Source organism: Eurypyga helias, unplaced genomic scaffold, assembly GCF_000690775.1.
Source record: "Eurypyga helias isolate BGI_N326 unplaced genomic scaffold, ASM69077v1 scaffold24504, whole genome shotgun sequence".
Taxonomy (NCBI): domain Eukaryota; kingdom Metazoa; phylum Chordata; class Aves; order Eurypygiformes; family Eurypygidae; genus Eurypyga; species Eurypyga helias.
This window is the reverse complement of record NW_010246064.1, coordinates 21401-35133: the sequence shown is the minus strand read 5'-3', so window position 1 is coordinate 35133 and position 13733 is coordinate 21401. Positions and strand designations below refer to the sequence as shown.

General features: G+C 43.0%; 1 non-coding gene across 1 annotated transcript; it reads right to left on the bottom strand.

Annotated features, from left to right (window-relative positions):
- Positions 1-318: 318 nt before the first annotated feature.
- Positions 319-392, bottom strand: TRNAN-GUU. The gene has a single exon. It is a non-coding gene; the product is annotated as a tRNA-Asn (tRNA).
- Positions 393-13733: the final 13341 nt, after the last annotated feature.

Here is a 13733-nt window from a genome sequence, read left to right as displayed (position 1 = left end):
GGGGACTGTCGGGACAGGACTGCATGGGCTGGGGTTTTGCACAGCAGCTCGAGGTTGGCCGTGTCTGGGAGGACTGCTGAAGTTAATTTCAGATAATGACAAAGAAAAATAAACTCTACTAAGGCAGCCAAATGGTCTGCTGCTGCTCCTTTACTAGCTAGGAAGGATTCAACCACTTAGCTGCATCCTGACTTCACGGCAAAACTATACGTTGTTTTTTCCTTCTTTGAATTTGCTCCTCTATTTATAGAGTGGTTTGGGTTAGAAGGAAATCGAGTTCGTTCCAACTGCCCTACTATATACAGGGGAATAGGGAATCGTCCCTGGGTGGGCTCGAACCACCAACCTTTCGGTTAACAGCCGAACGCGCTAACCGATTGCGCCACAGAGACTCCCGATGGCCGTTTATGAGTACGTTGCTGGCGTGCCTTCCTGCCTGTGGCTGGCCGGGATAAACGCCCCTCCCGGCGGGCAGCCCCCCCGGTCATACCGGCAGAGGAGCGACCGCGCTGACAGCCGCATGGTGCGGGGCAGCGGTGGAGCGGTGCTGGCTGGCAGTGCAGCTGTGCCCCCGGAGTTGTAAGAGGTGTTGGCGGGATTCAGGAAATAAGACTTCATTCTTTTTATTTTCCACATGCAGGGCTTATCCTAGGCGCTGAGCATTTTCTGTCTTGATTTTATTTGCTAGCTGCTGCAGGTGAGCCCACACTCGGTTTCACAGAATCATAGGATGGTTTAGGTTGGAAAGGACCTTAAAGCCCATCCAGTTCCAACCCCCCTGCCATGGGCAGGGACACCTTCCACTAGACCAGGTTGCTCAAAGCCACATCCAGCCTGGCCTTGAACACTTCCAGGGAGGGGGCATCCACAGCTTCTCTGGGCAACCTGTTCCAGGGCCTCACCACCCTCTCCAGGAAGAACTTCTTCCTGATATCTAATCTAAACCTCCCCACTTTCAATTTAAACCCGTTCCCCCTTGTCCTGTCACTACAGGCCCTTGTAAAAAGTCCCCCCCAGCTTCCTTGTAGCCCCTTCAGGTACTGGAAGGTGCTATAAGGTCTCCCCGGAGCACTGAGGTATGGTTACTACCAGCTAAACTGTCAGATCCTTTAAAAGTTAAAGCATCATCTCTGGTATCTTCCTAGTCCTGCATTTCTAAACGGAGCATGGATTCAAGCCCCAGCCCGGGAAGCACGTCAGTACAGTTGGCTGCACTGAGCACCACACACTAGTACTCGTATCCTTGTTTCTAGTCTCACCCATCTCCTGCCATGTTCCTCCTCCTTTCACCCACACCTGTGGATTCCTCCCCCTGCTACACCTGGGGAACATCAATGCAAACAAAGCGAGAACTGAGCCGAGGACGTCAGAACTGGCCTGTTTTGTGGGGTCGTGGCTGAAGCAGATGGAGTGGAAGCCTGCCCATGGCAGGCACCTCTGCTAGAGGATCTCACTCTGGGTAGGAAAGAAAATTTCTCCCAACTCTGCATCTAAATAGAACAGCTTGCTTTACCCTTGCATGCTACATTCACCTGTGAACTCACCAATATGTTTTCTTCTTCCCAGAATCATGGGACTTTCTTTCAAGGGTGACATGTTTTTATTGCCCTTGGAGAATGCTGCAGAATCTTTCCATGCATGTACGGTAGAGCGTGAGATTACAGACTTTTGGCCACAGAAAGGGACATGGGTATCTGTCCTTTCAATAGGGTTTTTAAAGTAAAAGCTGCTTTATCTTGTCCGCAGAGGCACAGAAACAATGAAAAGTGAATGCTGTAATTTATTAAGCAAAGTTTCTTGTTGACATCAAGGCAGATTTTTCTTCCATCTCACACTCTGGGAGGTGGGAGAAGAGGAGCACAGGCAGTATTAAGCTTATATTCTAATTTTATAGTAAAAGTTCCACATGGATACTTACAGTTTAGAAAGCAGTCAGCATTTTTAGATAGAAATGGCCCAGTACAGTGCAAAGGGATGAATGTTCTTCTTGTACTACTTGTTAAAGATTTGGCCCAAATGACTGATTCTCAAGAAAATACCTCAACTCTTCATATCAAGATGGAACAATCACTTCAGCTTAAATACAGGAAATGTTGGGCATAATAGCCATTACTTGCACAGATCTTGTTAACAAGAACATAATTTCCTAATCACTCCCTTGAAAGCAAACCCAGATGATAGAAGCATAGTTGAGCTCCTGCCAGACACCTCAAGAGCTCCAGTTTCACACCCAAGCTCCTGCAAGAGTGCCAGAATAACCTCAAGGATTCAGTGGAAAAAAAAAAAAAACAACCCACTTAAGCACTATTCTTATAGTTCCTTCTACTTGTATTCTTAAGTATAAAAACTATCAGTTGGGATAGTACAAAAACTTGAGTAAGAAACAAGCGTGCAGACAACTAGATGTGTTTGTAGTCCACACCAAGGTGATATATAATGCTGCGGACAGTATTGCCACAGTGGCAACATCCAAGTCCATCTTCCCATCCTCTTAAATTTGGCCTTGAGGAAAAAGAAAGTTGACTTTTCTTCTTTTTAAGATGTAGCTAGAGGACAAAAGCACAGATTCTAGTTTTTATTGGTGGTGGTCCCTCCACAGTGAGGGCATGTGTGTGATTTAATGAGGGGTGCAAAGGGCTTTGATCTTGCATCATCATGATGTAAGTGGCGAAAAAAAGAGCCTTCACTGTTGGTGGAGGCTCATCAAGAGGTGATGCAAGTGGCAATTGCTGCAAGTGCATAGATGTGTTGGTTTTCAAAATAATGCATTTCTAGTACAAATAAACACTAGAAGCTGTTAGACTTCGCTCAGGTTGTTACAGCAGTACTTTTAAAAAGCGTACAACCAAGAAAGTTCGCCCACTAAATTCTTGTAGGCACTACAAATATTAGAGGGAACTTTATTTATCCACATTTTTCAAACAACCTTATGAAGCTATCAACTAGCTATCTACTTTTTTTTTTTTTTTAAACAGAGATCATGACAAGTTGACAAAATTATTATCCTGCTCTAGAGAAGTTTTTATAGGCTCTCTGGGTTTCTAAATAGGATGAAGGGTGGAGCTAGTAATTTAGCCACACCCATGTGAGGTTTATAAAAGGAAGTTTTCTGGGGGTAGCTCTTTTCTATATATCTATGTCAACCGACAGTTTTATTTAACAGGATTTTATTTTTAACAAACCAAACAAAATCTTACTATGTCAAGGCCTCGTAAAGGTTCCCATAGTGGGGATGCTCCTCTAAATGATTCTTTGAAACAGCAAGGTAAGGTAAGTCATGGAGTCTACTACTTTATTTCATTCTTACACATAATATTTATATAATATTCACCCTCAGCAATGGTGATGTCTTCAAGGCCAGACTGGATGTGGCTTTGAGCAACCTGGTCTAGTGGAAGGTGTCCCTGCCCATGGCAGGGGGGTTGGAACTAGATGATCTTGAAGGTCCCTTCCAACTCTAACCATTCTATGATTCTATGATTCTATTTCTGTGTCAGAGAGCTGAGTATTACTGTAATTTCAGAGGTTTGTATTTTCTCTGCCATGTATAATTGGAGTTTTGTTCTTTGTAGTCTTGTATTCCTGTATCACTAACTCAAATGGAGAAAAAAAAAAGAACCTTAAAAAACATTCCCAAACTTGTTAGAGTTTGGAGAAATCACTGTTTGTCAGAGGATGGTCAGGCTTTCAAGACTGATGACTTTGAGGGCTAATTTGCAGCACCTGTCCACAACACTGAGGTTAATGTGGTGGTTGTAACTGGGCTGCTGTTTGTAAGTCACACTGATACTAATTTCTCAAGCACTCAAATAAAAGATATGCTATGCTTTATTGCACAATTGCTGTGACTTAGTCATACCTTTTTGATACACCCAGGACTCCTGCTATAATTTTTGGTTTATCCTGTGTCACAATTTCCTTTTATATACATGCAAATGACTGCTTATAAATTATTGTGCTCAGCAGAGGTCTCGTGCCTCACTGTGGATGTCCCTCAACGAGATTAGGTGCTAAAAAGTTTTGTTTGCTACTGAACAGAGGTGTTCGTGTTGTTACAATTCTGTAGACAGGTCTGTATCAGTTTGCAAGATGACTGACGGGGTGAAATCTTTCTTAATCATTAACTCAAGTGAAATGCATTGTATCAAAAAGTGATCACAACAGTGTAGGGTGTGAAGCGTAAAAAATACCTGGTCAACATAAAAAAGAAAAAAAACCAAAACATATCTCATTACACTGGTTATCTAGCTCTGGGGTTACCGGTGGTGTGATGGTAAAGCAGAGTTGTAAAGAATTGGAGAGAGAGGAATGAACCTTGAAAATTGTGTTGAGGACCTCCGTTCAGGCCTCTGAGAAAATGGAAGAAAGTCTGGACTTCGTTGAAAACTTAACAAGCAACCAGAGACAAGCGTCTTAAAAGTTAACTTTGTCATCCAATTACTTTATCTGTACCTAACTAGATCGCAGAAGAGTAATCAGTTTTCTCTTGTGAGCCTTCAGTTTAGAAGTCACTAATACTTTTGTTATTCATTGTGCCTAAAACACGGGAAGTATTTGAGGGTCACTAGTCTACTAGCTGTTCTCCGGAGTACACTAGTATTACTACCAAGTGCTACAAAAATAACCAGAGTAATGGTTTCCATGAAACTGGTGCTGGTGATGGGTTCTCTTTCTTTTTTTTAAGCAGTAAGCAAAACTGTGAATTAATATAGCTGGCAAAAATCTGACTGGTGACCTCTTGGGCAAGATGGTGCGCTGTAAGAGAGGCTGTCAGAGCATTTTGACTTTGAGTGATGAGTAGACATGAGAAAATAAATGCATCTTGTGTTTGAATAAGACACATTTTCCACCTTGATAATGCTGTGGTTTTTCTTTGGAGCTTTTGCGGTCAATAGGAAACTTGTAGAATACTTCACTTGAGCAGTGTGGTCATTTCTGCTTTCTACCATGTGTTTTTACTGATACGTAACAAATTGTGCCTGTGCTGGATTGTGGTGAGAGAGAGGTTTTGTTTGACAGCATAGCTGCCTCCTGAAAGGGAGTCTCCTTGGCTTTATCTGCTGCCATTCTTCCGGGAGGTTGGTATGGTACTGTTAGATTGTTCATAGGTATTTTTAAGTGCATTGCATTTTTTTTTAAATGCCTGTTAAAAAACATTTGATGTTATCTTTTTTTTTTTTTGGTGTTAGGAGAGTAAGTGGAAGAGATGAAGGAAGAGGAAAATACTGTCAATACTGGCAGAGAATCTTAGATACCTCTGCTCTTTGATAATTTTGGATGGGTTTTCTGAATCAGGGAGAAAGTTTGAGCTTTTTCAAGTGGGTAATGTAGTAAGTCTACCCACTTGAAAAAGCTCAAACTTTGACATCCCTTCATAGCTTAATGTGTGTTTGTAAATTTGGTCACTCGTATAAGCAGTGATTAAAGTGACTTCATTTTGTGACTTGAAAAAGCAACGTTTATGGAATAAAATACTTACGCAGGGCAGTCCTGGCACTAACCTGCTATTCAGCACAAATGAGTCGAGAGACACCAACTATCCTGTGGCCAATTACTTACTATATTTGATAAATTTAGACAAATCCTCAAAAGGCTACTTTTGAGTAGCTAAACGACAAGCCTTAGGGTGCCACCTTCCTCCCCTCATTTGATTTTTTTTTTTTTTTTTGGAGCTACATATGTACTTAATGCAGAAAGTCCACAAAGTTGGCTTCTTGGTGGCAAGCTGAGTAATTAAGAAGCAGATGGCCAATGGCAATCTCTTAGTAAGTTCTTTGAGGCGGTGTATGAAGACTGGCAGTGACAGCTGGGTTAGTCTGGTGTGGTATTCGGTTAGTCCCTCCACATTTCAGTACTTCTATCAGAAGGTTCAAGCACAAAACTTCAGCGTATTTGGGTGGATGTTAAGTTAAGCCTTGCACAGGATTCTCCCTTCTTAATTCATGGGTCGCAACACCAGTGTGTTCAGAGCTGAGCTGAGGGAGGGATGTGGGGTGGCTTGCAGGTTTGGCTGGGGTTGGATGCAGGGGTAGTTGTGGAGAAGGGGCTGGTGTGGATGGCCTGAGAGGGTCCAAGGGGAGGAGGGAGGTTCCCAGGAGAATGAGAGGGCAGAGTAGAAAGAGAGAGGCTCCATCATAACAGTAGCTTCTGAGTCTTGGCCCAGCCTTTAAACCTTGCTGGCCCTGCAGAGTCTTCAGTGTCTCTCCTTATTTCCCATCATCTCTTCTGCTACCAAGAAAGTGAGTTTTCTGACTCCTGGATGAGGGCAGAAATGCATTTTTCTCTAGATTCCTGGATCAGCCAATCAGTTTTACCTGCATTGCTGAGAAGACCTAAGCTGACCCAGCTTAGCTGGGTGCTTTACTGCTTTATGAATCAGCACATGACTATGGATTCTCCTGTTCAGCTGGCATTTATTTAGATCATGGAATCCTGAAATCAGAAGGGTTTTACAGATCCTGACATCACTGCAGTTTCTTTAACATGACTGGATTTCCTTAACTAATATTTTTTTCTCAGGGCAGTGCTGTCAGAGGAAAGTGTCAGCTGGCTTTTGCTGCCCTAGTTTAGTTCAAGTCAAACCAAGTTGCTAAATTTAAACAATAAGTCTTGTAGACTGGCGGGGGGTTTTTTTCAGTTTTTGTCCACCTGACAATCATGCACATAGGCAACAATTTTCATCATAAGGAAGAAGCATGAAGTTCAGCTCCTTTGTGCAAGCTGGAACGGGAGTTGCAAAGGATTTGGTATACAGTGAAAACTCAAGTAACTAAATAAAATAAGTACCAGTCAGGTGTCACTTGGCCTGAGACAATGTTTTTGACCTGTGTTTGTAAGATGCTTGAAGGCCACATCAGGTAAAGGATGTGATTAGCATCCTGTATATGACTTAGGATGATGTATTGTCTCTGCTGCAGCAATAATCCTTCACTGGGATGCGGGGACTACAAGCAACATGTGATCATGTTAGAAAACCAGATAGAGAAATCCTATGATGGGCTTGTCAAATGACAGGGAACTTATTATGTGGCTGTGGAACGGACCAACAAGAAACGTTTGTCTGACGGATGGCAGTGATATCTCTTGTCTTCATTTGAAAGGAACGCATAGCTACTGGTACAGTTCTGTCCATTAAAACAATGTGGCACAGAGGGGTTGATGCTGCTTGGTTACAGCATTCGCTGTGTGCTACTGCAAGAAATTCCAAGTGCTGCCCTCTGTTCTTTGACCGTGAAGATGATATTCCTGGTTTCCTTGAATTCAGTGATACACAGTAAAACATAAGTAAAATGTGTGTGTTATGCAGTAGCCTAGATGCATCCAGTTAAATACACCAAGATTGGTGGTACATGGTATTTCCTGTATGTGTCCTGCTGTGCAGTATGGTGTTTATCGATGTATTTTTTTCATGATGACCTGTTTATATTCGATAACTCTATTCTAAAACTTAAAATTGCAAGAAGAGGTTTGCTCAGAGCAATGTCTGAGGTAAAACTGAATGGTATTTCTGTCTTTCTCATAGCCCTAGGCATACAGGCTGGTCTTGGAAGGTACTGGTGAGCCCGCTCCGAAGTAATCGATGGGAACTGGGTGTCAGCCTGTGTGCTTGCGGAGTGCCGTAGCGGGGCCTGGAGCTGGCATGAGCTTCAGGGGGAACCACCTACTCTTTTCCATTATATGAGCATAAGTGAGGTGTTAAGAGGTTTCCAGCCCACAACGCTGATTTTATTAGAACATAAAAATGTGTTAGAAGAAAAAGCACTTACCAACAGGAGAGCACTCTGGTAGGTGAGAATGAAGCCTTTTAATAATATATACCTTCTGTGCCTGTGGAATCCTGTGCAGCAGAATCCTTCCTGCTTATCTTTTCTAGTTCTCGAATTTTTTGGCTTCTGGAGTTGAAGAAATTCTGCACTGTCCCTAGGATCATTTACTTTCACTTCTTGCTGGGTTTGCCTTTTAGTTCAAATCCCTGTCCTGAGCCCAGTACTTTGCTTGGTAATCTCCTGTTGTCCACTTGTGCATCACGTTGACCATGGAGGGATTTCACTCCCAGCTCACCCCATGGCATGCGTCCACAGCTAAGTGGACAGAGTCCACAACAGTCCAATAAATAGCGCTGTGTGTGTGTATAAACATAAAAACACTTCAGTTGGATTCTCTTGCTGTGCTACCAGGTGCCTTTCCAAACAGATACAGGCCTGCCTCTTCTGGGATGTGGACTGCCACAACATGTAGCTTTATTCTAAATTAACAAATCGATTGTAAAAGAATCAGCAACTTGTGTTCCTGATTTCATTAAGTTCTTAGTCAGAACACTTACGCTGGCTTGCACGTCCTTGTTTTCCTACGTGGAATAGTGGGGGAAAGAGCACAGCATTTCAAACAAGAAAAGGTTGAAAGCATCTCTACAAACTAAGGAAAGCAGGAGTATTTCTGGGATTAAAAATAGTGCACTTCCCAGTGTAACATCGTGTCACTTGGTTAAAGTTGGGACAGCTTCAGTTGTGTTGTTCTTGACACATCTTGTATGTCAAAATATATTATCTCGATCATTTTCGTATTCTGGAAGTGAAACTTCAACATCAATTTCTCATCGAAGGAGAGCTGAACCCTGACAGTCTTCTCTGGGACACAGCAGTTTCTCAAAACTGACACATTACACTGAGGGAGAACAGAATACCGCTGAAGTAAAGTGATGTGCTCATGCTCTTGACAGGCAAAAGGCATTTGGTTTGATAAGGTGCCAAGCAGTGTCATTTGAGAGCTTTGCAAAGACTTCCAGCTGTGTTGTGTATGCTGACTACATATCTGGCTGAATTAGAATTTGACCCTGTGAATATTTCACCAGAAGTGACCTTGCTTGATCTGGTTAATTCAAGCTCAAGTGCAGCTTTGCGGCAATCTCCTGATAATATTTTCGAGCAAGACGGTATCCTGCCCAACGCTGAGGAGAAGGATTGTGTTTTCAGAAGCATAGCAGGGCTCTCCTCTGGGCTGCTTCCCAGCTTGCTGCGGGAGATGCTGCCCTGCTCCGTTGACTCATGTGGAAGGTGTGGTGTGTTTTGACCAGGAATGGAAGGGCGTAAGAGAGTCGCAGCAGAGTGCAGCGGAGTCGCAGACAGGCCCTGCAGGGAAATCAATCTTATGGGAAAGCGTAGGTTGAATCTTGCATTTTTGCTACGTGAGTTAACAAGCAAGCTGACTACTAAAAAGGGATAAAAATTGGACTTGCACCATGAGCATACATAAACTGCTTGCTGGATTTTGAGGAAGAGACCTGCGTTCAGCTGATGTTGGATGCTTCAGCTGCGGACGCGATCTGGCTGCTCATTTGTTCCACAAGTTCCCACCTTGATTCACCTTGGGCATGTTCAGTTAGGTAGTATCTTGTTACAGAGACTTCCAATAGCTGACTAAACTTGCTGAAAAGGGCTTTGTTAAATGAGTGCACGCTTGGGAAATAAGAATTTCATTTGCAGAAGTTTTATTTATTTCATTTACAGAGTCCCCAAATGCATGTTCACCTTTTGCACATGTACAGTATATCTAGCACTGTTTATTAAAGCAGTTGTGCACAAAAATATCTGACAGTTGCTATTGTGGGAGCCATGGGTGCAAAGAAAGTGAGTTTACACAAGACAGGAGGTGTGCCAAGCACTTTTGCAAGCTCGGCTGAAGCACGCTCTAGTCACTCCAAAGAAAAATAGCCACTACAGAAAGTGTCATAGTTTGAAGAAAGTCTATTTAGCAACATTAACAGGGGCTAGGTTGCCCATTGCACATGCCTCAGAAGAAACAAGAAGACTGGTTCTTCTCCACAGGCGTTTCTGCACAGGTTTATGAAAGAGGGAAACAAAAACCAAACACCAAAGCTGCCAGAGTTTTGCTTCCCAGTCTAAGCTAACAGGATTTGTCTTCTGGATGTGAAAAAAGATTGACTGGTATAAAAGTTTAGCCAACAATAAGGGAAATAGTGTGCATGTAAATGGCAAATCAGTGCAAAGTATCCATTTCTCCAGTTAAGTGGTGAGTTTTCTTGCTTAGTTTGGACAGCAGACAGAAAACATAGTGCCTGTGAATGGCAGCGGGAGAAGTATCTACACTTAAATTGTGTATGCTACTGAAATGAGTATAGTGCTCCTCCAGATCATGACTTCTGACAGTGTGCTGAAGGAAAAACTTTCCAGAGCAGACTGTTCTGGAAGTTTAAATTCAATCTGATACTGTAAAATGACATGGAAAATTCCCAATTATTTTTTTTTCTAATGAGCAGTAGCGATGCATGTGTCCAAGTTGTCCACTTCAAGACTGTCCACTGCATTCTGTGGTTCTTGTGTGCAGAAAAACATAAAGAAACAGCAATTCCTGTGAGCTTTGCACTGCAGCCTCTTGGAGGAAATACTGTAGCTCAAAAATGCAGCCTAGAAACTTCTGATTTGGTAGACTTCAAATACAAACTATCCTTTCGGTATAAAGCAACCTTAAATTGAGGGATTGAAATTTGGCAGCCAACCCTTTTAACCCCCTCCATATGACTTGCTTTAATTGTACAGTATGGTGGAGTACCTAAATGAGATAACAAGCTGTCACTCTTATCTCAGACTGGAATGTTTTCCTTCAGCTTAAGTTCACAAGCTGTAATCAGGTGGCAATGTTATTGCAACTGAAGGAGTAAAAGGTATTCATGCAGCTTTCAAATATAGTCCTGCTCTGAAAAAACCCTCAATGACACCCTTTGTTTCCCTAAATATAGAGACCCTCTGCTAGTTTCCAGCTCTATAAAAATCAAGATTCAAAAAAATCAGTTGGCTCTGTGCTCTCTTTGTCAAATATACAGGTTTTGCAATTTTAGCTCTCATTTCTTGTGGGGGTTCATTAACACAATGCAAGTGTTCTCAAGCTTCAGTGCATTTTCACTTTCCTGTTTTGCAGGCAGGATGCAAGGTTGCCCCCAGTCTTTGATAGGCCTTTTACAAGTGCAGGCTTCTGATCCTTACTGAGAATACAGGCAGATATTGTATTTGCTACTGAAGTTCTGCTTCTCTGAGGGATCAGAGCTACCACCACGTGGGTGGGGTAAGCAAATCAGCGCTCGCTGTTTTGAAACATGAATAAATGCCAAATAGTTCCAACCCCCCTGCCATGGGCAGGGACACCTTCTACTAGACCAGGTTGCTCAAAGCCTCATCCAGCCTGGCCTTGAACACTTCCAGGGATGGGGCATCCACAGCTTCTCTGGGCAACCTGTTCCAGTGCCTCACCACCCTCTCCGGGAAGAACTTCTTCCTGATATCTGATCTAAACCTCCCCACTTTCAATTTAAACCGGATACCCCTCGTTCTGTCACTACAGACCCTTGTAAAAAGTCCCCCCCAGCTTCCTTGTAGCCCCTTTAGGTACTGGAAGGTGCTATAAGGTCTCCCCGGAGCCTTCTCTTCTCCAGGCTGAACAAGCCCAACTCTCTCAGCCTGTCCCCATAGCAGAGGCGCTCCAGCCCTCTGATCACCTTCGTGGCCCTCCTCTGGACTCGCTGCAACTGGTCTATATCCGTCTGATGTTGGGAGCCCCAGAACTGGACACAGTACTCCAGGTGGAGTCTCATGAAGTGATGGTTTGCCATTCTTCCACATGGTAGATGAGGTTGGTTGAAAGACTGACTCAAAATATTAGATACTGAAGGGGATCTGCCTCTTGGCAGCTTGTAGAAGGTTGAAAACATGCTCCTCCAGAGTTTCATGACCACTTGACCACTTTTCTCCACTGATTATGCTAAGCTTTTATATTACCTAGTCCTTTCAACAGAGATTGGCACCCAGGGATGATTGTTGCATTATGGATCTATGGAAAAGTGACTCTTACATGCCACCTAGGAAAACTGGATGGTTGGGATTGATTAGGCAAAAATAAGAGAGGAAAACAGTTGAACATTTTTGACTTTTGGTTTATGACTCAAAGCACATGCGGTGATCTCTGCAGTAGAAATGAGGGGATGCTACACCCTTCAGTGTATCTCCAGCTGTCATGTGAGCACCTTATCTAATCAGAGGTTCACAAGACATTTACACAAACCTTCATAGGTTTGTACATTTGTAGTTAACTGCAAGTAATACATTCCGCTCACACAAGAGGCGAGTCCAAGAACTCTCATCTGCTTCACCAGTGCTCAAAACTCTGGGGTTTAGATTGATATATTGTGAATATTGTGTTATAAATGTATGTATGTATTACATATTTAGATTCTTAAGGACTCAAAAAAAAAAAAAAGATACAAGATTTTAGCTGACCAATGTCACAGATACTGGAACTGGAACCTATCTTTAAATTCTTGAGTTAATCTCATTTTGTTGTTCAGGAACTTGATGTAGACAAAGACATTCCAGAACTGTTAAAAGGGCTGAGATGGCAGTCAAATACCCTAACTAGGTCTGTCTTTCCTGGGTATGGCAGGTATGCAAGGAGCAGCTTGTAGCTGTGGTGCTCTTATATGGAATCACTGGATGATACAGGTTGAAAGAGATCATCTGGTCCAACCCTTTTTCAAAGCCATCCCAAACAGATCAGCTTGCTCAGGAACCTGTTGAGCTCTGGGCCCAATGTTCAACCACCCTCATGATGAAAACACTTTTCCTAACATGTAATCAGGATTTGCTCTGTTGAAACTTGCCTGTTGCCTCTTGCAATGTCAATGTGTGCCTTTGGCTCCATCCTGGCTCTATCTTCTCTACACCCTCCCCTTAGGTACCTGTGGGCTGCAATGATACATCCACACACACCCTAAGCCTTTTCTTCTTCAGGTTGGATAAACCCAACTCTCTCAGCGTCTCCTGCATCGTGTGCTTCACCTCCTTAACCAACTTGGTATAGTAGACTGGGCTCCAGTATGTCTGTCACTGGTTTGTGGCTCCCCAGTACACAGGTACTTGACTTTCACAAGCCCTGAGTACAGGGGAGTAATTACTGGCCTGGATCTGCAAACCCAGCCCAGTGTAGGGTTGTCCTTCTCTACTGCAAGGGCATACTGCTGAGTCTTTTCCAACTTGTCCACCAAGACCCCCAAGTCTATTTTTTCTCTGAATTTCATCTCCAGCTAGCTGGTACCCAGCAAGGTCATTCCCTCCCAGGGGCAAGAATTTGCGTACCTGCTTTCCGGGTATGTCCTTGCCTCATTCCTGGTCTGAAATAGGCATAGGTAATGAACATTGCACCGTTTGGGAGATTATTTTTTTCTTTTTAAAGAAAACTACAGAATTCTGTAACTTAGCAAAGGTCACCTGTTGGTAAACTAGACAACCTGCAGACATGGCTGCGTGCTCATAGCAGTGTGTAAGAACAGAAGGTTGGTAGGAGCATTTATCCCCCTCTATGTGGTTACCTTACTAATTTTTTTTTCTGATATGCTTCATTTTCTTCACTCTGTAAAGAGATCTGAAAAAACTAATCCCATAATAGAGGGGGATTCAGCCCATCTAATCTCAAACATCCTAACTGAGCTACCTGTGTTTTTCTCAGACATATCTAGAAGCGTAAGGGTCACAGTGAAGGGTGCCATTTCAATTTAAGTTAGTTCTTGAGTTTAAACCTCTGTCTTTTAAAGCTCTTAAACCAGGTCATTCATCTAAATATTTTGCTAGTCCTGAAGCTGGTACGTTTTAGGTCCCTGAAGCGGTTCTGAGAGTCCTGCAGTTTGCTGTAGCTGCCTATATAACACTTGTATGGAAGTTATCTCTGGG